A 26,076-nucleotide genomic window follows, 5' to 3' on the forward strand; every position below is an offset into this window, starting at 1 on the left:
AATCAAAGGTAGCACTCGTATCGGACTAGTTTTTGGTAAAAATTGCATACTGTGTGCAGCACCCACACACATTCATTTTTTTAAAAAACAAGCACAGGGGCAGAATTTCGCTAGCGCTCATGTGGTTAAAGACCAGCATTAATAAAATTAAAAACAGAAGACCTGAGGACCTCGTGCAGACTATGCACATTGGGCAATATATACTAAGATAGGATAAATAATCACTGGCACACTGTTCACCTTAGGTGGGGGTTGCACTCACATAACTCAGTGTTACCACTGCTCCAGTCCGTGTTCGGAGCGATACTGGGACTCCTAGATCGGGTGTCCTACGGATGACAAAATTGCACAGAAAACAGAAAGAGCCATGAAAAACACCACGTGGTAATGAAAGGTAATGGATAGCTGCCTGATCGCCAGAATATCATGTATGAAACGAGGCACCCAGGGAGGTGACCATTGGAAACACATGTGATCCAGGGCTTCCGCTAGAACCACAAGGGCCAAAACTGATATCCTTGTTAGCGCCCTTAAGACAAACACTAGCATGTGTGTCGACTCCCAAGGGTTAGTCCGGCCAATGGCTAGTGTCTCAGGGCCAACTGCATGCAATTCTGTCCCCAGATAGTAACCTAGACAACCGTGGACAGTCTGATGGTTAACCAGATAGTATGGTCAGCCCTCCCATGGGCTTATCCCTTGGAACCTACAAAGTACAGAGACCATGGCAAATTCCCATATTTATTTACTCATGATTAGTATGTCGCCGGAATGGGCTGGAACACCTGCCCCTTGCAGTTCGAACCCGGGAGCACCACGCCATCATGGACTCGTGCTGAAATACGGCGTGGGCTGGGCTGGCTGCCGGGTAGGCGTCACGTGCAGTCCCGTGCTCACTACGCCACTGGAGTCAAGTTATCCTAGCTGAAGATGGCTGATAGCCAGAAACCGGTCCTAGAATGCTTGATTCCGGTCCAGGGAAGACATGGCTTGGCAGTTCGGGCTGGACTGTTCCCATGAGGCACAGGGTCAAGACTGATTTGCATATGGCCATGTCTGAACTGGGGTGGCTTGGGGAGCAAAATAATGATGGATTAAACCCAGATCTGTGACTGGGTGTGAATGTTTTGCCATTGTGCAACATTCCGTCCATCATCTTGTGTGTTTTGCTGTTCACCCTATGTGGGAAGGGTATGCCCAGACGTGGGTCCCTTGCTCACTACGCCACTGGATTCAAGCTATCCTGGCTGAAGATGGCTGATAGCCAGAAACCGGTCCTAGGATGCTTGATTCCGGTCCAGGGAAGACATCGCTTGGCAGTTCGGGCTGGACTGTTCCCATAAGGCACAGGGTCAAGACTGATTTGCATATGGCCATGTCTGAACTGGGGTGGCTTGGTGAGCAAAAAAGCGATGGATTGAACCCAGGTCTGTGACTGGGGGTGAATGTTTTGCCATTGTGCAACATTCCATCCATCATCTTGTGTGTTTTGCTGTTCACCCAATGTGGGAAGGGTATGCCCAGACGTGGGTCCCTTGCTCACTACGCCACTGGAGTCAAGCTATCCTGGCTGAAGACAGCTGATAGCCAGAAACCGGTTCTAGGATGCTTGATTCGGTCCAGGGAAGACATGGCTTGGCAGTTCGGGCTGGACTGTTCCCATGAGGCACATGGTCAAGACTGATTTGCATATGGCCATGTCTGAACTGGGGTGGCTTGGTGAACAAAATAAAGATGAATTAATCGCAGATCTGTGACTGGGGGTGAATTTTTTGCCATTGTGCAACATTCCGTCCATCATCTTGTGTGTTTTGCTGTTCACCCTATGTGGGAAGGATACGCCCAGACATGGGTCCCTTGCTCACTGCGCCACTGGAGTCAAGCTATCCTGGTTGAAGACGGCTGATAGCCAGAAACAGGTCCTGGGATGCTTGATTCCGGTCCAGGGAAGCCATCGCTTGGCAGTTCGGGCTGGACTGTTCCCATAAGGCACAGGGTTAAGACTGATTTGCATATGGCCATGTCTGAACTGGGGTGGCTTGGTGAGCAAAAAAGCGATGGATTGAACCCAGGTCTGTGACTGGGGGTGAATGTTTTGCCATTGTGCAACATTCCATCCATCATCTTGTGTGTTTTGCTGTTCACCCTATGTGGGAAGGGTATGCCCAGACGTGGGTCCCTTGCTCACTACGCCACTGGAGTCAAGCTATCCTGGCTGAAGACAGCTGATAGCCAGAAACCGGTTCTAGGATGCTTGATTCGGTCCAGGGAAGACATGGCTTGGCAGTTCGGGCTGGACTGTTCCCATGAGGCACATGGTCAAGACTGATTTGCATAAGGCCATGTCTGAACTGGGGTGGCTTGGTGAACAAAATAAAGATGAATTAATCGCAGATCTGTGACTGGGGGTGAATTTTTTGCCATTGTGCAACATTCCGTCCATCATCTTGTGTGTTTTGCTGTTCACCCTATGTGGGAAGGATACGCCCAGACATGGGTCCCTTGCTCACTGCGCCACTGGAGTCAAGCTATCCTGGTTGAAGACGGCTGATAGCCAGAAACAGGTCCTGGGATGCTTGATTCCGGTCCAGGGAAGACATGGCTTGGCAGTTCGGGCTGGAATGTTCCCATGAGGCACAGGGTCAAGACTGATTTGCATATGGCCATGTCTGAACTGGGGTGGCAGCGTGGGGTAAAGAACAGTGATGGATTAAACCCAGATCTGTTGACTGGGTGTGAGTGTTTGATTGGTTCAGATGCTCTGTCCATCACCACCCCCTTTTGTACCGACCTACAGAGACGAGCATAGCTGAGCTGAACCCTGACGTCAGCAGGCTGACATTCTTTGTTTGTTTTTAGTCAGGTGGATAGTCAGCCTGAATAAAGTCATATTTTGGACTTTCCAACTTGTTTTAAATCACTTCTATTCACTCACATCTACACTACCAGGCAACTCACATGCACCGCACCATATGGCCAGGAACAAAAGATCTCCACATAAGAGCCCGTTTATGAGTGCCCGTCGGGTATTGCATTGCCGACCTGATTAGGAGCTGGTCCATATGATGAAGCATCACATATAGCTTGCTGGGTGTGTGAGGACCCTAGTTATGACAAGAGGAATTTCCTTCCCTTTTTGTCTCCTCTTCTCTCTCCTTTTCTCTCTCACACTCGCTATACCGAAGACCCCACAGGGGGCACTCTGTAGCATGCTCAAGGACGTCATCATGATTCAAGCATACAAGGGAACAACTCACAATAAAGGTGCTACACTTGACGTCATCATTGCTAAACCTGGATCAGTAAACATGCTAGGCATCACCCTCACAGACTGGTTGGACCATCTTGAATTAACTTTTCAAATATCCGCTCAGAAACTAAAATCAACGGTCAAGTGAAAAGGGAAAAAACTTGGTTGAGGAATTACAGCTGAATTAACAGAAATGAAATGGTGAGTCTGTGCCAAAACCTCATGGGCACCTCGGTTGGCCCAAACATCGGTTCAAACTCTAATCGATCTCTACAACAGCAGTATGACCAACATAGTTCAGACAGCTGCCCTATTACATCACAAAAAGGCAAATGAAAAAAACCTTCAGTACCGTGGTTCAACCAAACATAATCACTGAAAGAAGACATCTAGAACAAATATGGAGAAAGGACCTAAATATTACCCATCTCAAAAATACATGGAACGTCATTTAAAACGGCTATTTGGTAAGCCAAAACTACACCGATCAAATCACAACTAGACAGAGAGAAAAACAGGCCCAGAAAAACCTCCGATATTATAAAACAACAATCAGGAAGACCTGCTGAACCGACAATTGAAAACCACTAGACAGACATCTGCATCACCTTCTTAACTTTCTTTAAAGACAGAATTGCAAACATAAGTAAATCTATTCCCAACAAGGCTAGTGCCCAACTTTGGAAATCTATCTACCCCACTTTCACAGGTCACAGCAAGAACATAGACAAACTCATTCCAATAGTCCTAAGACAAAACAGAGCCATCTGGAATATTTTCAGATCTCTTTCTGAGGGAGAAATTCTAGAAAACTATTCTGTCAATAAAAAGGCCACTCACTTTGATGATCCTATTCCCTCCCACCTACTGAAAGACATCCACCAATCTGTCTATTCACTATGGACTAAAATTGTGAATGCATTTTTCAACCAGGATCAGTCTCACAATGCCTGAAAATGAACCAAGTTGCCTTTTCTCGCCAAATTGGGGGAAACATGCATCCATGAGCAGCTATGTGAACACATCAAGAAATTTGACCTATTAGACAAACACCAATCAAGTTTCAGGCCTAGTCACAATACTGAGGTTCCCATTCTAAACATCCTTGATGATATTCAATCCTCATTAGACCAAAACCAATCTCCTAATACTTCTGGATTTAACCACAGCATTCCACATGGTCAGCCACAAACACCTCAGAGAAACGCTTGAATCAAGAACGGGCCTATTAGAGCCATTCTAAACTGGTTCACCTCCTTCTTGCAGAAACGACAAGAGTCAAAATGGGCAATACCCTTGTAATGATGTCCGCAGTGACCACAGCAGTCAGGCACTAGGACATGCCCGAAGTGGGGACGAGGGCGGGCGGAAAGGGAAGAGCTGGGGCTAGGGACGGCAGTTAGCCTTAGCCCACGAGGAAGAAGGACTCTAATAAAGAAGCTGTGATTAGCAACTCGGTGTCTGCATGCGTTTATACCCAGCAAGACATTACATCTGGCAACGAAGGTGCCTCGATCTCACGCGTGTGTGAGGACGGCTAGCTCGGTGCACGTCCCCAGAGAAGAGGAGTCCACCAGTGGGAGAGCGACCGCATGACCTGGCAGCCCATCCCAGCCACCCAGCGGTGCTCGAACCGCCGGAGCTTTCCCCACATGTGGGGGCTGGAGCGTGCTGCGGCGCCTGCCTACCGGGATCCCACCCCGGCGGCGGAAGGCTCGGAGCTCACCCCGCGTGTGTGGGCTTGAGCGCGCGGTCCGAACTGCCCACAGGGCGCCCACCCCGGTGGTGGAAGAAGAGGAGCTCGCCCCGCGTGCGGAGGCTGGAGCGTCCTGCTTAAAATGCCCACGGGAGCCCACCCCGGCGGCAAAAGACACTGAAAGCTGCCCTACCTGAAGCGGTGACTCCGGCGGTGAATCCTGGCTGCAACCGGCAAGCGGTGAGTGGGGTGTGAAAGCGCCGAGTAATAAAGCGAGTCCGGTGGAAGGAAAGAGAAAAACTGCCAAAATCTCGTTGAACACGAGATTCCCGCGCGGCCAATTTGGAGTCAGGCAGCATTGTCCAATCCCCTACGAGGGATCATTGGCGGCCATTTTGAAGTCAGGCAGAGGACCTGAACTGCAAACAAACCTTGGCGAGTGCAAAGGGCCAACAAACAAGCACTGGCAAGTGCAATAAATATAGTAAACAAGCACTGGTGAGTGCAACGAATATAACAAACAAGCACTGGCGAGTGCAACAAATAGCAAGAAAGAGTCGGTAAGAACATTCAATTGAAAAAAAAGATAGCACAATGACGGACCCAGCTCCCACAAGTATACTGGGGGCTTCATTCCTGCGCCACTCGAGCCCCTCGCTCTTGAATATGGCGGGGGTATGGGCATGCGATGGCAAGAATGGATAGAAGATTTCGAGGACTTCATGACAGGGTCGAAAGTATCAGATGCCGAAGAAAAACTGCTTGCACTCAAGAACTTGATCGGCAAAGAAGTTGGACAAGTCATAAAAGAACTACCGACCGAAAATCTGCGAAGCATTAAATCGCAAGTTCCTACACAAAAGGAACGTTGACTATGAGCGGTACACCTTCAACCTGGCCGCCCAAGAGAAAGGTAAACAAATGAGTATATTCGTCACACGCCTGAGACGTTTAGCGAAATATTGTGACTTTGACAAGTTCTCCACTGACGATGCCCTTAGACTACGGATCATAGAAGGTTGTTTCTCAGAACCGCTGAGATGCAAACTGCTCAAGAAAAGTTACTCGCTGGATGAGATAGAAGAAATGACGAGAGTAGATGAGCAAGCCGATGAACATGCAAAAGAAATGGAAGCCGGGAGAAGTGAGAGACGGGAACAAGCATTCAGGGTGCAGTCCCGACAAGCGCATGGAAGGTCCCCGCCTCAAGTGCACTCCTCCAGATCAAAGAAACAATACCACCAGTCAAGTCATGGACACAAAAGCACAAGCCACACCAAGAGACGATCAGACAGACAAATGAAATGCTACCGATGCAGCTATGACTTCCCGCATGCAGATGCATGCCCAGCGCTAGGACAACAATGCCGGAAGTGTGGGAGAGAAAATCACTTTGAAAGTATGCCCAAGAGTGATCAACGGGGGCAGCCCCGACAACATCATTCCTCGGGCAGTTGTCATCATGTCAGAGCAGTCCAAGATAGACGAGACTCATCCACGGGGTCATCGCAATCCAGCTGTCACTCCTGCCAGACATATCAATCTCAATGGTCAACATCCAGAGAATCCAGATCCCTCTCACCTATCACACAAGACCAAAACGAGTATATCTACTTTGTGGTGGATCCGGATCGGATGAAGGAATATCCCCGGTTAGACATCCGAATTGGGTCGCATCCTACCAAGTTCGTACTAGACAGCGGGGCGTCGCTAAACTATCTACCTGTGGCAGAATATCGAAGAATGAGGCCGCCTCCCAAACTAGTCAACTCCCACGTGCAAGTATATACGTGGATGTCCAAGAAACCACTACTGTGTCTTGGGAAGGTTGCAACTGATCTGTCATACCAAGATCACACGATACAAGCATACATTCATGTAATCGAGGGACCTGAGGCAGACTGCCTCCTAAGCTTGCCCACGACAGAACGACTAAAATTGATCAACCTGCTATACAAGGTGAACGACGAACCAGACATCATTCAAAAGTTCCCCAAACTCTTCCAAGGCCTTGGAATAATAAAAAGCTGTCAAATACGACTTTATATCAATGAACAAATATCCCCAGTGGCACAACACCATCGGAAAATACCATTTCACCTGCAAGAAGCCGCGGAGAAAGAGCTGCAGGAACTACTAGAGGCCGATATCATAGAGAGAACAGATCGACCTACACCATGGGTCTCCCCGGTTGTGGTAGTCCCGAAGAAGGGAGAAGCCAGCGAGTACGTCTTTGTGTGGACATGAGAGCGCCCAGCACGGCAATAGAGAGAGAGAGACATCCAGGCCCCCACATCAGTGACATGATCACGTCACTCAACGGAGCCAAGACATTTTCGAAACTAGACCTCAACAAAGGGTATCACCAACTAGAACTGCATGAGCGGTCAAGATATATCACGACATTCTCGACGCATCTAGGGCTGTTCCGATATAAAAGATTAAGTTTTGGGGTGTCGGCAGCAGAAATATTCCAAGAAACAATCAGGAGAACAATTCATCATATCCCTCATGTACTAAACTACAGTGATGACATCTTAGTATATGGAGCGACCACCAAAGAACATGACAGGGCGCTAGATCGTGTCTGTCATGCACTAATGGAAGCAAACCTCACACTCAACAAGGACAAGTGCGAATTCCACAAGCCAACGCTGAAATTCTTTGGACACATATTCTCTGGAAATGGTATGAAACCAGACCCGGAAAAGGTAGCAGCGCTAAATGACACACCGAGCCCAGATGACGTTGGCGACGTGCGATCGTTCCTAGGCATGGCCAGCTACTGCTCCAGATAGATACCAGACTATGCCACAATAAGTCACCCCCTGAGAATGCTCACTAAACAAGGACAGCCATTTCAGTGGTCCACCCAATGTGAAGAGGCGTTCAGAGAAATCAAGAAAGCTGTGGAGTTGGCCAAAAACTTGACCTACTTCAATCCAAAAAAAGAAAACTGAAATAACAGTAGATGCCAGCCCCGTAGGACTAGGAGCCATCCTAGCACAATACGACAGAGAAGAAGACCAGTGACACATAGTAGCATACATCAGCAGGAGCCTAACAGACACGGAGAAAGCATACTCCCAGCCAGAAAAGGAAAGCCTGGCTGTGGTATGGGCATGCAAACACTTCCACATATTCATCTTTGGAAAACACTTCACCCTAGTCACGGACCATCAGGCCCTGACCACAATTTTTGGAAACCCTCGAGCGAAAATGCCACCACGGATAGAACGGTGGGGCCTCAGGCTACAAGAATACACATACACCATAATACACAAGCCTGGAAAAGCTGTAAACCCCCGCAGATTACATGTCCCGACACCCCACCAGATCCCGCAAATCAGAACAATCAATAGCAGACGAGTACATTCACTTCATAGTCGACCAAGCTAGACCTCCGGCTGTTCCGCTGGAAGCCATATGTGAAGCGACACATGCTGATGTCACCCGACAAGAAGTGAACCAAACCAACAGCTGGCGACACTCCCAAAGCAGTGAACACAACGACCAAGAGATGGCAGCCTTCAAACATGTCCACGATGAACTGTCAATAGCGACAAAGGGTCTCATCCTAAGAGACACCCGAATTGTGGTCCCACGACAGCTTAGACAAGGGGTCATAAACCTAGCGCACGAAGGACACAGGGGCATTGTAGCCACAAAAAGAGCGCTCCGTGAGAGAGTCTGGTTTCCAACGCTGGACCTGATGGTGGAAACAACACTGAAAGACTGCCCACAATGTCAACTGGTGAGCCGTCTAGACCCTCCTGCACCACTACAAATGTCTCCACTACCGGAGGGTGTCTGGCAACACATTCTCATTGATTTCTTTGGGCCAATCAAGTCGGGCCAATATGTCCTGGTCATCATGGACAAATACTCCCGATTCCCCTTCGCGCAACTATGCACATCCACGAAAGCATCTAGCACCATACCGATCTTAGAAGAGGTTTAGCTGCGTGGGGCATTCCTCAAGTGGTGAAGTCAGACAACAGGCCTCCATTCAACAGCCATGACTTTGCTGACTTTGCGCAACATCTCAAATTCAAGCACCGGAAGATGACATCTTTATGGCCTCAGGCGAACGGAATGGTCGAACGCTTCATGACCACGATCAAGAGAGACATTCAGCAAGCGGAACTCACCCGGAAGAACATTCAGACAGCACTGAACGAGGTACTACGAGCCTACCGAAACACGCCACACTCCACCACAGGCAAGTGTCCTGCCACCATCATGTTAGGACGACCAGTGCGGACAAGGCTGCCAATGATGAGTCCCACAGCGAGTGAACAATATCCCGACTCTGACCATGAGGAGATGGTGGCCATGGATAAGATAAAGAAAGAAAATATGTAGGACTACGTGGATGAACGGCGACATGCGGCTCCCGCTCAAATCCACGAAGGAGACTGGGTGCTGGCGCGGCAAGAACAAAGACGAAAGACTGATTCCCCATATCATGAGGTGCCTCTGAAAGTGATACAACAAAACGGAACTATGATCACTGCGGAGGCCGACGGAAGACGAATTACCCGTAATGTGACGCACTTTAAGAAGTGTAGCCCCAATGTCAAGGAACTACTGACTGAACCAAGAGTAGAGAAAAGAGAACCAGAGACACTACCCAGTCGCAGTCAGGCACTGATAGAAACCACTGACGAGTGCGAGCATGACATTCCTGACCTCGAGTCGCGCGCCAAAACGGGTCATCACAAAACCGTCTCGCCTGATTGAAGAACTATAAGCAGAGACAGTTGACGACTAGAAAGAAGGAGTGCAAACCGTTTGCTGTGTGGTGTGTTGTTTGTTTTTGTTTTTTGTGTTTGTTTACAGAGGGGGGAGATGTAATGATGTTCGCAGTGACCACAGCAGTCAGGCACTAGGACATGCCCGAAGTGGGGACGAGGGCGGGCGGAAAGGGAGGAGCTGGGGCTAGGGACGGCAGTTAGCCGTTAGCCCACGAGGAAGAAGGACTCTAATAAAGAAGCTGTGATTAGCAACTCGGTGTCTGCGTGCATTTATACCCAGCAAGACATTACAACCCTATCTGATGTAACTGACATAGACAGAGATGTTCCACAAGGATCTACAATTTCACCTACGCTCTTCAATCTATAAATTGAACCACTCATGGAGATCCTGAAACAATCGAAAATCTTGTACCACATGTATACTGATGATACGGAACTCTACATCAATCACTTCTCTCAGGAGGATACCTGGGGACTGGATGACCCCCTGAAGAAACACAGGAGTGGCTGACACAAAAGTATTTAATACTAAATCTATCAAAAACAAATTCATTCTTTTCTCCCCGCCCTTCAGACCCTAACAACCATGCTCCTATAACTTCAACTCGCTAAATTACACACCATCCATCTGCAACTCCGTAAAATCATTAGGCATCACACTAGACTCAAATTTAAACATGCAAGCGCACATACAAGCTGCAACCAGCAACGCTAACTTACATCTGCACCTCATAAGAAAAATAAAGCCCTTTATACCGCTTGGAGACCTCAAAACGTAGATTAAATTGCTAGTGTTCTCAAGACTGGACTAAGAGAATACCACATTCACAGGTCTACTGAAAGCCAGAATTGCCCCAATAAAAGAAACAAAAAATGCACCAGCAAGACTTTTAAAAGGCAAAAGGCGCTATGACTGCATCTCCCCTTCACTCAGAGAATTCAACCGGGCCCCATTTAAAGCTAGGGTCCAATTGATGGTCGCTTGCATAACACACAAGGCACTACACAATTGTGGTCCTAAATACATGGCAAATAGGATTAAACTAACAGGAGGAGTAAAGGCGTCTAGGAGTGCTAAATCCCTCATACTGGAACCAGCCCAATTAAAAAAAGGGAAAACACACAGTCGCACGTTCGCAAGATCTGCTCCAAAAATTTGGATCTCCCTACCATCCTCAATGAGAGCAATTATCTCTTTCCGGCTGTACAAGAATGAATTAAAAGCCCTACTACTAGAGAACCATGTGCCGAAAAAGAACTCTTTTGAAACTGACATTAACCCCGTTGCATATTGTATAGTATTGACATTAATATATATTTTTGTATTCTATGCACTATAGCCATACTCTCCTTCTATAGATGATAATAGGCGCGTTCTGTGTCAGACAGGCTTCGACTTGCACAGGCCACAGTGTCAAAATAGGCCATTCCGGTTGCATTCTCAATCATATGTTTTCTTTTTTTTAAACTTTGATCACATTCAGGCGACCACTGGAAAGGGAAATGTTGTTTTGTCAAATCTTTCAGTGGGGCAATCACAGTAGCAAAGTCATGAGTGTACCTTGAGAAATAACTGGCCATGCCTAAGAAAAATCGCAGCATGGTGACATGGTGTGGGGGGCAAGTAGCTGCCAGTGTTTACTCTTTATTTGGGTCAAGAGTCATTCTCCCATCAGAGAATATGTGCCCAAGTTTGGTCATTGTGAAACGAACACTTTGCTGCATTCAGAGTGAGACCTGCATCCACAAATAGCTGGCACACTTGTGTAAGAGCCTTGCTATGCTCCTTTTATGTTGTCCCAAACACCAGTATGTCATCACTGTAGTTAAAAGCATATTCAACAGGTCGAATTATTCAAAATATAACACCCTGAATTATTTCTGCAGCTGACAACAGTCTAAAACTCAACCTTTTGAATCTGACCAAATCAAAATGAGTCAAAAATGTTCTTCCAGCTCGCGTTGATGGTATCCTTTGTTTAGGTCAAGATGGGAGAGGACTTTAGCTCCATTCAGCTGCATGATCATGTCTACTATGTGTGGACCAGGATGTATTTCTCTCTCAATTGCTTTGTTGGCCTGGCGCATATCAACACAGCTGTATTTGTATTTATTTATTAAGCGCTGCACTCATCCCAAGGGATATCAAGGCGCTGGTAGCGAGTATCCTGGTTCGGCTTCGGGAGTGGGAATTAATACTTTGGGAACAAGTAAGTCTTTAGTTTTTTTCGGAAACACAGCACCTCCACTGTCCTTTTTTGGCACCAACACTATGTGCGAGACCCAGGGCATAGGAGTATTGGAACACTCAATGATGTCATGCTCCAACAGCATTTCCAGGTATTTCTCAACAGCTTCTTGCAAGTGAAAAGTGACTCTGCAGTGCCGCTGGGCAATAGGGAGAGTGTCCTTGTTAAAATGAAGTTGCACTTTCATATTCTTAAGCCTTCCCAAGCCATGAAACGATGACTGTTACTGGCTTACAATTTCAGATTGAGTGTGGAGGTTATAGCTGAGGGATATGAGTCCCATGTCAGCAGCAGTAGCAAAACTGAATGAGCATGCACTAGATGAAGTTACTTGAAGAACGTGTACTGACCCCTGCACTGGCATTGTTTTATGTCTCACGGTTGCTATGAATGACCCTTGACTCTGCAACAGTTTGGCGACAGTCCACATGTATACCTTTGTGTTTGACAGGTTTAGGCATAGCACAGGAGACAGGCTGTTAATCTTTGTGACTGGCATGAGGATAATTGACACACCTCTGTCTAAGAAAAAGGTTACAGGGCAACCGTTGACCTTTACTGTAATCTTGGGGCAGTGTCTAAATGAATTTGGTTGTTTTGTTTGTTGGTTTGTCTTTGGCCTTTGTTCTTCTCTGCTAGCAGCCAAACCTACATGTACATGTCGTTCTACCATCAATACCATCATCACTCATCCATCTTCTTCAGTTTAGCTTTATAATGACATTGAGTAGCCTTTGTAGGATGAACTTGATGATGATCGACTTTGTCTGGTTTCTACATGTTGTAACGGGGAACATCCTTTACAACGCGGATGTTACCCCGCACTACAGTTACGACGCGTCTTTTACAAAGCAAATCGTAACCATGACTTGCGCTGGAGGGCGCTCAAGGACAAGGAATAGTAGATTTACTATTCCAACACCTTCCCTACTGTACGTAGGCTGGTGTTGGAATAGTAAATTTAACTATTCTAAGTCCAGCACCCCTACAGCGCAAGTCGTGGTAACGACTTGCGTTGTAAAATACACGTTGTAACGGGACGCGTTGTACCATCGTACATCCGTCGTAACGGATGTTGCTTTCTGGCCTTCTGGTGTCCATTTTCTCTTCTCGCTGTTACACAGTTGGTTTCTCTTTTGGATTGCAAACTGTTACGAAGTGGTTTTATTTCCTGTAACATTTCACATCTGTCCTACGGCTGGACATTTAACATCATGGGCAAATGAAAACCCACATCGGAAACACAACTTTTTTTTCTTTGGAGACACCCACTTGTGTGCAACCACCCTTGTGCTTGCTTTTCATGACCAACACAGAATCACTTTTCACTGTTCCAGCTCCCATATCAGCAGCTTGTTGATCTGCTATTTCCTCAGTCCTTCCAGCCATTAGTACTTTCTTCAAACTGAGTGTCTCTCTCAACACGAGTCTTCTGAATGAGTCTGAACCACAGCCATCAAATACTATGAGGCATATGGCTTCTTCATCATTGAACTAATTAAACTTGCGGTGTTTGATAAGCATGTCAAGCCTTTCAACAAACTCATCCATCGTTTTACCATCTTGCTGTTGTGCTTGATTAAAAAGGTACCTTCCATAGTCGACATTCGGCATCGAATTGAACTTGGTTCCCAATTCTTTTTTTGATCTGACGGTATAACATTGTATCAGGCTGCAAGATTTTCTTTGGCACTCCTTTCACTCCATCACTGGCAAGATTTTTTAAGTATTTCATGATTTTCTTATCATCGACTTCTTCTAGGGCATCTATGAAGTCATCGAACCTCTCAATCCATGTAGGCCAGGAATGTTTATTTAAGGGGGCATGACCCCCAGTATTGGCATCATGCAAAGGTTCAATCTGAACAAGGAAATGAGTTGTTTTTGTTGACTGACAGGTTTTGAAAATATGCTGCTGGTACCCTAACAAAGCGAAACTGCTCATTTCATGTTTGGTGGAAATCTTGATTCAGGCAAAAAAAGGAGATTTTGCAGAAATTGGGATTATGGGTTGTTTTCCCTGTGCAGATATTTCTAGTAAAATAAAATTCTGGCTTTAGTCTTGGTGTTGGCTGTCAGTCTTTTTGCATTGGTCATTGATTGTTTGGCAAAAGGCATTATAGGAAAAACTCCCAGGCCCGCGACAATGTATACAAATGACTGTTGGCTTAAAACAAAAACATTTCTGGGTAAAAAAAAGGACACATTGACATAGTAGTATCTGGTAGTGAAGGGAACTACTGTTTGTCTGGGACTTGTCCCATTGAAAAGTTGTGAAAGACTAGAATGCTGTCAATCACATTGAAGTCGACCAATGGCTGAAGTTGGAGGACCCATTGCCCCAGTCTGTAGTGGGTGCCAGAAATATGTGAATGCCACAATAACAGGCCAAAGAAGAAGAGTGCTGGCTCAAAGCCCCTATAAGTGAGTATATTTATATAGTGTTAGTAAAATGAAAAGGTTGTGGCTAAGGCCAAGCTTAAAAATGGAAAAATGCAATGGTTTAAAGTGCCTGAACTGAGGGGAAACATGGAAATCATCTATATGTAAGCATCAATCAAGCAACAGGCTGTATATGTTAAACAGAAAGTCATACAATGCATTCAATTAAACCAATGAAGTCAATGACATGCAGTATTATTATAGCAAAGAGACCATGGATGGAATGAGCTTGCAAAAAACTCTGCATTTGTATAACAAATGATAACTGAAAAGAGGGAGTGATTGAATATGCGTGGAGACTAAAGCATTCAAACACAGTTTATCAGATATTTCACTAAGAAGAAGACTAGAATTAATTAGAGATTGACACAAATATTTTCTTTACCTCCAATTTGATTTTGTCCGTTGAGTCTAAGCATTAAGTGTGCATGTAAGCTGTAGTCATACACCTGGTCTTCTTTCTTTATATCCCTTGTTCATTCCCTTGCCTCCTATAGGTAATTATTTGAGTGCTTTTTGACTGTATCCATGTCACAAGTGATCCTGTTTGTGGCCTCAGTGTTTCTGAGTTGGTTAGTGGAGTGGACATGGGTACCTAACTTTCCTTGCCACTTTCCCACCAGGCCATTACTCTTTAACTTCTGTAATGCCGATTTCCTCAGAATCTTTGCCCATCCCTCAAGATGTATTGCCTCTAGACTCTCCTGTTCTATCTTTGCCTCTTCTACCATGTATCTCCTCTTATGCTTCCTCATTGACAGGCAGATACCTAATATTTTTAACTATTTCTCCATCTTTGAAAAGATCATTGCATTCACAAGGCACCTTCCTCATTTCCTCTCTCTTAGTCCTCTCCTAGCCCTTTGTTTCACATCTGGGTTTTCATCAGTATGTTTCGCCTGAGAGCGATATAAAGTGCTTTACAATCAACTAACATAACATACTACATCACATGCCTCTTTGTCTCTGTATTTGAGGGACTGCATATCAGGTGTATTGTGTATCCTTAGAGTTGTGTATAAGGGTGTATGTTTGTCGGCTGGCACGTAAGTGATTTTTCACTAACAGGATATGTAAAAATTAGAAGTACATGTCCACTTTTTTAAATACACTGCACTCTGCCCTCCGGGCTATGTTGGACCTAACATAGAGGTTATCTATGTATTAAAAAGGAAGGGTTAGGCCTGCCAGGTCGAAATGGCAGTTTCATACTACAAATACAGACTGCAATGACAGGCCTCCTACATGGTTAAAAATCTACTTAAGTGGGTGACGCCATGAGTGTTGCAGGCCCACTATTAGCTTTTAATTTACAGGCCCTGAGTACAGGTAGTAACTCTTTACTAGGGACGGGCAAGTAAAATAAATGTGCTACTTGGGTGTAAGCCAGTGTTACCATGCTTTAGGGAGAGAGCACAAGTACTTTAGCTCTGGTTGGCAGTTGTAAAGTGTGCAGAGTCCTAAGGCCTGCAAAAATGAAGTCAGCAAAAAGAGGAGGAGTGAAGGCAAAATGTTGGTGGAAACATCAAGCCTAGGGTGCCAGGTGCAACAGTAGGAATGTTTGAATTGATGTCATTTACTGGCAAATACTCAAGCTGCCAACTGCAAATTAGTCTTGGCAGTTTGGGATGAACTGGGAGTAGGATCAAGGCTGATTTACACAGAATCAGTCTAGAATGACAAAGTTGGAAACAATAATGAGCTGGAATGCGACCCAAGTAATTTTTAAAAGCTGAGATTCAATCAGGCATTTTACTCATCATCAGTGTTTTTTTCACTACACTATCTCTCCCCTTTGTGATTCAAAGTGTACTTCGTGAGGGGAAGTGATGCAACGATCCTGAAGTGGGTCCATTGCCTTGATGATGGAGTGCAGGTGCTCCCATGGGGGTCTCACGTCTCCAGCAGGGGTTGTCAATCAGTTTGCAATTATTGTTTCTCCCGGTGACCTCCTCTGGCAAACAGGGTACCATATCCTCCCTCTGCACGGGCTCCAGTCTGTTGGGCATAGGAAAGCAAGCAGCTGATGCACCTCCTGACATACAGTTTCGGAACTCACCACAGCACAAGGGCTAAGGCTCTCACGGTATGGTAATCTTCTCATGGCCCGATCCTCACTACATACTAGCCTGATAGGTGCAGCGATGCACACGGCTCATTTCATGGCAGCCCTCTGACATATGAGGGGTTCCAACTTCATCTTGCACATGAGCAATGACCCGATCTGTGCAGCAGCCGTCTCTACACACCTCGTAAATGGAGTCCACTCCTTATGACTCCCTACTGTTCCTCGCTTATTCCAACGCTCTCATCTTCCTCACAGGAAACATTGTTCTTGGAAAGCGGGAAGGTGCTGGTGCTCTAGGCGATGTCAGTTCACCCATTAGGGAAACTATCAGGGCTTCGCCCCCAGTCCTGATCACAGGCAGAAGTTTGCAGGGCTTCCTCTCCTCAAACAGCCTGTCTGATAAGCATGGGCGGATCTAGCGGATCTCGCGTACGCGAAATTGCGGATTTACGGATTCGCAATCCGCGAAGATACGCGAACTCTAGCGGATTTGCGGATTTTCCCGTTTTTTGTGTTGGCGCGCGTTCGCGCCGATTTTGGGACAAGTTCGCAATTGCGAACTTACTTTTCGGCTCGCAACGGCCGCGACTATGTTGTTTCTACGTCTGGTTTATCATCACAGGTTCACAGCACCCTCTGTTTCACCACTGCCACCCTCTGGGACACCCATGCCACCCTCTGGTACATCCTCACTGCCACCCATTAGGTTTATTTATCACTGTAGATTATGGTGGTTGAAAAAAGCAAGCACACCTGCCCTTCTTCAACTGCCATCAATTAATTTGTGGGTCATTAATGTGTCAGTAATTTTGAAACTTCCAGTCTGGCTGGCACCTGCTTCCTTCCTTATCTGTAATTTGCTTTTTGTTGCAGTGAAATTTTTTTTCACAGGACCTTTATGGTCTACTTGTAGCTATTCTATGAGCCTGCTGTTTGGGTCATAGCAGGGTCATAGAATAGTTGCAAAGTCTGGAGGGGCCCCTCAGGAAGCACTACCTTGAATGTTACTAATGTTAAGTTTGAACTTTTGCACCTGCTCATTGCTTTCAGTTTAGCTAAAATCGTTTTTTCTGCAATTTCGCGTGTTTTTTGGGGCGCGAATCCGTGCGAGATCGATTTCGGAAGCCGCGAATGCGTGCGAATACAAAATTGTTTTTTTTGCGACGTGTATGTTCGCGTGATCTTGCGCGTGTTCGCGAGGCGCTTCTAGCTATACGTTTGCCAAGTTACCCTATCGGTCGTACACGGACGCGGCCATCTTGTTTGCGTGACGTAATTCCGTTTCCGGCCGCTATGTGTAATCTCGCAAAGTGTGCTGCTCGCTAGTACAATTTTGCGCGTGCTCGCGAGGAAAATCTCGCGCGAACTTACCCACGCGGTCGTGAACGGGCGCGGCCATCTTGTTTCTCATTCATTGCTATGGTTCTGGGCATGCTTTCTCTATCCTCTCTCAATCTCTGCCATCCTTTGCTTGTTTGAAGTTTATTTGATCTAATTTTACTTATTATCTATCCCTCTATTTTTCTAGCTCTATATTTTTGTGTTTTCTGCTGCTTTTAGTTACTTTTAAACTACTTTTTTAAACTCTTTTCTTTTCTTCTTCACTATTCTATTTCTTGTTTATCATTTAACTGTATTTCTGCCCAGACCATGGTAAAGGGAGCCGGGAAGCACCCTGAGAAGGGGAAGGGTCCCGCACCCCGTGCCCGGCTCCCGTGCGGGCGTTTGAGGGGGGAGCAAGTGGTGCCGCGGGAGATCTTCAGCGCAGAGGAAGTGGCGGCACTCATCTTCCACGTCCAGCGCCGCCTCCCCAAGACGATCCTGGGAGGCGGCAAGATCGCGACTGGCTATGGCATCCGGGAGCGCCGCAAGCGGTGGGAGAAGGTGTGCCGGGCCATGTATAAGCTCTCTGGGGTCCGGCGCACATATAACCAGGCCACCCACCGCTGGACCGATGTCATGGACCGGGAACGGGACTTGCTGGACGCGCTCGGCGTAGAGGTCCCCGGGCTTGGTGAGTAGTAGTAGCTATTCATTTACTACTCTGTTTTATCCGGCTCTGTTATTTGCAAATCTTTGTTCTTTACCAAGAGCAATAATGCTGCCGATTACATTGAGGTAAATTATATTTCAAAATCTTCTATGCATTTCAGGTGCACTGCTCTCCTTCTCAGTAGCCTTGCTTGCTACTATGCTTCTTTGTTTTGTATGTTGTGTTCAGAAGCATTTCATTGGCCTGAGAAATTATGTATGAGTGTAGTGTAAAGATAAGAACTGCGTAATTCTAGACACTAAGGATCATATTTTCAATTACCGGCGCATCCCTGCAAAGTAGCAGGGATGCGGCAGTAATTGTGTGCCATGCCACCACCACCCATTGGCCCAAAACGTCACAGAAGCCTTACGCATCTGTGCCGTAAAGGCAGCGCATTGCTGGAGTTGCGTGCCAACGATGGCGCAGCTCCAGCAATGCTCTGGGGTACCCTATCTCCCCAATGCTGCATCAAGCCGTACGTCGGCTTCAAGCGCGCAGGGTTTGAGTCATGCATCATTGTCCTAAAAGTGACTGATTGACATCTTGTAGATTTCCCTCAGCCACTTTTAGGATTCGTTCCTGCGCAGGTACGCCCTCCCTTGCGCCGGAACGCCCCCTGATGGCGCAGGGCTTTACAACGTGATGCATCGCCCATATGCCCATATGTGTTTTTTTTTAATATATACGCCGCACCAACACCATGGCGAGTCTTTTGTTCTGCCGCTGCGTCACAAAAGGCACGCAACAATGGAGGAAAATGAGCCGCAAGGGACTTCTAAATCAGCCCCAACAGACTGAAGTCCAGTCCTTCCTTTAGACACATGGCTATAAGAAGAAATAGTGGCGGTGGTGGGTGGATTGATAGCTTGAGTATTCACTGATCTGCAAGCAGGATGGACTTTGTCTGTCACTTCGCGTGCTGCGGACTGCTGCCTGCAGTGCCAGGCCTAGGCAAACCTCTTTAGTAGTCTGTTTATTGAGTTACATAGGAACTTTCTAAGTCAACGTTCCGCAAATCAGGCAATACGAATAACGTAGTATACCACATGAGATAGATCCCGTGGAATAGTTGTCTATCTATTTGCTATTTCTCCAAAATATTTTGTTATTGTTCTTTTGAAATGTTTGATTTGGTTGAAAAATCTCATCCATGTTTTCTGGTCTTTCTTTCTTTCATGTTGTACATCAGCTCCCCCCAAGGGCAAGAGGACACAGGAGGAGGGTGCTGAGGATGCAGGCCAGGATCGGGCAGGCGAGGGCTCCTTTGCTGGCCCCAGTAAGTTCACATTTTAATAAAGAGTACCTATTTTTTCCTAGCGTTCCTCATTCGATTTTTTCTAAATCGTCTTTGATCTTCTTGTAGACTGGATATAAATTCTTATCCTGCCTCGAATATGACTCCCTGTGGTATTACTAGACTATTCTTATTAGTCTGTCTGTGTAGCTAACTAAGATTGGACATTTGGCAATTCCATTGGACTCCCATTCTATTCAGCAATAGCTCTATGCACTGTCTCCTTACTGACTAGATAGTGTGGCAGAGTCATTCAGCTCCCGAAGTCACCGATTATTGATCCCCAATGATCTCTAGATTATCGTACGCAGGACAAGAGAGTACGGAGTCACAGCACAGTCAAGAAGTGTCAGAGGCACTCATGCTTGCAAAAATTCCAAAACCTTTAGCTCATCCACTCTAGTCTGGAGGAACAAAAACCACAGAGTCTATTTAAGTTTAAAAGCTTTATTAAAAGTAAACACATTTATTAAAATCTACTTTGTCATAAAATTATTTAACTGAAAACGGAAAAGTGTTTAGTGCTGACGATTAATTGGACACATTTCTTGTGGTCGAGCCGAGGCTCTCACCTGGTTTGAACTTGATCCTGGTCATGTTCTTAGGAGTCAAGCTTCTGTCTGTTAGGAGAAAAAGTGGTGCGTGTTAAAAATCAAAAGCAAGCATTCATCAGTTGTGCATAAAAGTGCAGCAAGACAACAGCCTTCCCTGGAAAAAGGGACATTTTTACTTTGGAGTAGACAGTCACAAATTATTACATTGTATTCAGTTTTTTTAACATTTCTCCTAGACCAAATATTATATAGTAGTGAGTGGTGTATTCTAACATTCTTAAATGTACTTTGTAGGTGTAACATCTGGTGACGGGGCCAGCGCGGAGGTGGCTGTGTTGGGCGAGGACTCGGAGGACTCTGGGGAGGAGGCGGTGCAAGAGCCGGCGGACGGTCCTGTGGGGGTTCAAACGGTGGTGGCGGAAACAGGTAAGCTATATATTCCTTACTTATTGAGATTGAAGACTGCATAGTGTGCTTTCTGCATGGGTGTATTACAAATCAACCAGGTAGTAGCCTCCTCGAAATGTACTTCGACTTAGCTGTGAAGTTTTTGGTGAGAAGAATCCCAATAAGTTCTTAGACGAACGTGATGGATGGGATGAACGAAAAAAAAGCGAAAGAAGGGTGTAAGTAAGTGGGACGCGAACTTGTATGATAGCTGGCAAAGAAGAACGATATGTGTTTGCTTGGCCCCCGAGGTGGCTGGGAAGGAAAGAATATGGTATGGTGCATGGCTGGGTCAATGATGAAGCAAGGATGGGTGGAAGGACAGCAGCCTGGGTGGGTGAAACAGAAACTGTATGTGTGCGTATACTTTGACTGAATGGATGCCTGGAGCATGGTATTCTCTGACTCTTAGATAGCACATGTGTATCTAGAGAGAGTAGATGGTCGCCAGATGAACTAAGTGTTACCTTGAAGAGCATGTACCACCGCACCCGCACGTCCGTTCCAGTGCAGGGAAGGCAAGGAAAAGAAATTGTAAATGTGTCCAATACTACCATGAATAGTAGCAGTACTTTGTATTGCGTCTGCAATCACAGCATATATCTGGTTATTACGGTGGACACTCCGTACCTCTCTTAATAACTTTAGTTTACTTGTAGTACGTCATTCATGTGTGGGTGTATCACTGTTCACTCAATATTAAGCAAAGCACCTAAAGTCATCCCATATGTCATCAAATACGTCCCATGTGAAGTGATAGATAATCAAATTAGTTAGCTTCTTCATTTTCCTTTTCTAGTACTCATTTGCACTGTAGGGTGAAAGGTAAATTAATTAAGCAGTAGCCCTTGTAACAGAGTATTCTCAGTGCCACCCGTAATAGAAAAGTAATAGCTTCACCACCTGCATGTACTGGACCGGTACAGTAACGCAAGTCTGTCTCACTCATCATGGTGTGCAACTTTTTTTCTCGGGTGCAAGTTCACTGTGCTGTCCATGTCATTCTGCCGGCTTGCATAAGATAACGTACCAATTTCCCTAAACAAGAGAGAAGAAGAAGAGTAAGACTGGTGTACTGTCATAGTCGACTGTAATGTAAGTCCATAGTGGTCGTAGAATTTGTTCATTAAACTACCACTAATGTTAGAGCAAGGATGCAGAAGTGGGAGGTTACATAGATACTGTCCTCAATAGTTATGTACTGTGCTTTCAATTTGCTACTTGTACTGTGACCCAACTTTCGGCTCAATCACTTTGTGTTATTAATGCTAAGGAGCATTGGTTACAGACTATGTCTTTCTTTCTTCATATAGTTGCTCCTTCCAAATCAACAACACGGAGGGAGCAGGCTAGAATGGCCCGGCAACGGAGGCTGGAGGCCACTGTCGCCGAATATCGGCGGCTGGTGGCCCTGGAGGAGGAGGAGGACACGCAGTCGAGCGGGGCAACAACAACATCCTCGACTGGGACCGCTGCATCCTCCTCCGTGACTAAGCCAGCGGGACCGAGCCGGGCTAACAAAGACAACCGCCACCGCCAAGCAACAGAAATACCAGCTGCCCCCCACAGGAGCTGCAAGGAACGCCAACGCCGCCTACGAGTCCGAATGTCCAACCTGGAGCAGTAGGTCCTGAAGTATAAGAACTTGGTTAAGGGCCTCCGCTCCGAGCTTGCCACCCTCCGCAAGGAGTATGATGCCCATGCCGCAAAATGCACCAGCACCAGCACCCTCCAGTAGTGGAGTGTCCCTTGCCCTTTTTTTATAGACTTTTGGGGGGTGGGATTTGGGAGTTGGGATCGTTTTGGGACGTTTCAAAGACAATCGTTGGGGTTAGGGTGGGTGAGGGAGAATATTTTGTTAGGGCTACATAAATATATTTTTAAACTTTATCTGACCATACCTGTTTTTTACTGCTTTTCAGTCTGGTGGGTGGGGGGCGGGGGTGTAACAGTAACTTTGTTTTCCTGAACAGTCGTAGGACTTTAGTAGTACAACCGTCAATCTCTTGTCTACTCCGAAATAATACTCCATTATACTACCTCCCACCAAACGCTTATCTTACCTGTAATTTGTGTTAGAAATTAGGGCTAGGCCCAGGGCTGGCTCCACGTGAAATGGGGATTAACGTTGTCAATCCTGGGCGGGTGACTTTTCCTCATTGCGGTGGTACTAGTGGTGTGACACAGTGGCAGTTGCATGCCTATGGAAAAAAAGAAAACAAAACCTTGTTTGTCCTTACTGTAGCATTACAACGGTTACGGTACGATCGAGAATATAGCAGGTGACAGACAGAACAGTGCCATAATGTAGCCTAACAAATGGTAAAGTATTTGCTTGCAAGTATAACTAGTACTTGCGTTGAATTTATTTGATATTGGCTACTACTACTAGAAGATATAGTACTGAAGCTGAGTAAGTCTAGAAGATATCCTCGTATTCCTTCACCAGCCTGTTGCTATGACCTTATCCTCCCCAGCAAGTGTGTGGAATTATTGATGTCATTTTAGTCAGACATCAAGCAAAACAACACAGCCCGGGGGAAGAGGGTTAGGGTTTGTAAAATGGATGGGAATGGGGGTTTCTTTTTGGGTAGGTTTTGTTGAGAGAAGAAAAAAAAAGCAGAGCATGGACAAACAATAATTGAAGATAAAGACAATCTTTGGTTACAAACTAAAGCTAAGCACATGCAGTCACACTCATAGAATAAAACAATGGATACTGTATCTGTATTGCGTATGTTGTTGGAGTTGTCCTGTTGAATTTGGTAAGTAAGTTGCATGCAGCAAACAATTCCTCTTATTGGCGGCACTCCTCCATTCCAGCTGACGCTTTGTCCATCAATGTTGGTGACCACTGACAGAAGACACCCTGTCCACTGCCTCCTGGCGGATGTTGACTGAAACCCGGCCTGTAATTATTGAACGGAAAACAGGAAGTGCTATTACAATACCACTGATAAATAAATGAAAGGTATGTACGCTGTGTGGTGCAAAAAGTGACACTTTGATTTCCCTAATAGACAGTACAATATTTTTGAAATTGCGTGCTCTGTCTGAGTCACCTTTTTAAGGATAAATAAGTATGGCCAAAATATTATAGCGGATCTTTCCCCTCAAGTCAAGGTAGGTGTACTGTAAACTGTGTTTTAGAACAAAATTTGACCTTCCCAGCAATGCTCCCACCAAGACCCTTACTAAAGCCAGTCGCAAAAATGTAGAAGAACCCCAATCAGATCTCCAAAAACGATGCCTAGCAGAAAAATGGTTACAAAACGTACTTTGAAAGTAACAGTAGGCCCAAATACAGACCGTGGATTGTATTCAAACCACTTGCAAGCAAGCAAAAGTATCCATAGCCAGCATCGCTCCAACAGTGCTCTACAACACCAGAACTGCGTTGCAATAGAACCCCCCGAAACACATGCAATCCTGCTGCTAGGGCTAACCCTAACGAACCCTAACTTACAAAAAGTGCCAAAACTGGTGTTTCCTTCAGGATTTTGTCCAAAACACTTCTATCCGGTATTAGACCTTCCCAGGAATGCCCCAGGCAAGACCCGCCAACCCACCCGGAAAAAACCACCCGACAACACCCCCAAACAGCGAATAAGCTAAATCTCATACTTACAATATCTCTCGGCCTTCGGTCCAAACGCGGCGCTGTGCAGCTAGGTCATCATCATCAATCATCATAACTCCTGTTTTCCACCACGGATTTCCTGAAAAGCAAATGCAATCAAGATTAGATTGTCGCAGCAGTGCTTCGACAGAGACCCCGGCCGCAACCCACCCACGAACAGCAGGAAGCCCCCCAAAACGCTACATTGAGCAAGATGACAGAAGAAATAGCAAAAAAAAGGCTGTTCCTTAAGGATTTTGTCCAAAACACTTCTATCCGGTATTAGACCTTCCCAGGAATGCCCCAGGCAAGACCCGCCAACCAACCCACCCGGAAAAAACCACCCGACAACACCCCCAAACAGCGAAAAAGCGAAATCTCATACTTACAATATCTCTCGGCCTTCGGTCCAAACGCGGCGCTGTGCAGCTAGGTCATCATCATCAATCATCATAACTCCTGTTTTCCACCACGGATTTCCTGAAAACAAATGCAATCAAGATTAGATTGTCGCAGCAGTGCTCCCAGACACCAAAAATCACCCACAAACACCCGGAACCCCGCCAAAGAGCACCCCAAAGGCAAGCAAGTCAGCAAAAACGGCAAGAAATTTCCACCTCATATTTGGTCCAAAACACTTTTGTCCATTATTAGAGCTTCACAGCAATGGGCCCAAATCCGTCAACTCACCCGCAAAGAAGTACAACACCCCCACAAGTGCTGAGTCTTTCTTCATTGGGCGTAATCCAGCACTCTGCTTTGAGGGAAATCGCAGTCTGGAGGAGGAGGATAGAGGAGCATGTTCTTCAGAACTTGTGAACCTGAGGAATGTAGACTGCGGCACCTTCAAATCAATAAGCAAACAAGTGAAGACAGTTCTGCTGATGGTCTTGTTTTTGGGATTAGGTGATTAAAGTTTGAATTAAATTAACTGTGCAAACCAAAGAAAGAGAGACAAACAGGAATAAAAGTGAATAAGGACGAAAAAGAAAGTTCTTGATTCATTGTCTCATTTTCAGGGCTCGGTGTCAGGGAATAAGAAGAAGATTTCGTCATCATACTCTGCGAATTCAGGCTGGATGAGGTCAGTGCCACCGAACAGAGAACAAATCCCCTCATCTACGTTGCCGTCCTCCTCGTCTTCATGCGGCGTGCTTTCTCGTACTTTGTAATCTGGTGGTATGAGGTGCTGATTCATCTTGATCATTGTCAGCCGCTCCACATTTTTGGGCGAGAGGCGGCTCCGTTTGGGAGTTACAATGCCACCAGCAGCACTGAAAACACGTTCAGAAGACACACTTGCGAGTGGGCAAGACAAATAGTTTATAGCCAGGTTGGAGAGCTGTGGCCACAATTGTTTTTTGCCATGCCAATACTGCAATGGCTCATCATTAGGAAAGACCTCTGTTGAGTCATTCATATAGTCCTGCACCATCGGCTCAAGGTCATCAACGGTTCCTCCACTTTGCTTACTTTTTGCTGTGCCTTTGACATTTTTTCGAGAACCATACCCAAGCAAACTTAGCCAATCCTCTACAACAGCCACTGATACTGTTGTGTGTGGTGCAGATGATCCAGTTGCCTTTAACGGCTGAGAGGTCACTTGTGCCCCAGCCACAGGTGCAGAAGTGGATTCTTGTGACTGGGGATGGCCTGCTGATG

General features: G+C 46.0%; 1 long non-coding RNA gene across 1 annotated transcript; it reads left to right on the forward strand.

Moving 5' to 3' along the window:
- The first annotated feature begins 20,429 nt into the window (after positions 1 to 20,429).
- Positions 20,430 to 22,402, forward strand: LOC144819440 (uncharacterized). Its single transcript, XR_013607371.1, has 2 exons — positions 20,430 to 20,774; positions 22,109 to 22,402. It is a non-coding gene; the product is annotated as an uncharacterized LOC144819440 (long non-coding RNA).
- The last annotated feature ends 3,674 nt before the right edge of the window (positions 22,403 to 26,076 follow it).

Source organism: Lissotriton helveticus, chromosome 2_1, assembly GCF_964261635.1.
Source record: "Lissotriton helveticus chromosome 2_1, aLisHel1.1, whole genome shotgun sequence".
Lineage (NCBI taxonomy): Eukaryota > Metazoa > Chordata > Amphibia > Caudata > Salamandridae > Lissotriton > Lissotriton helveticus.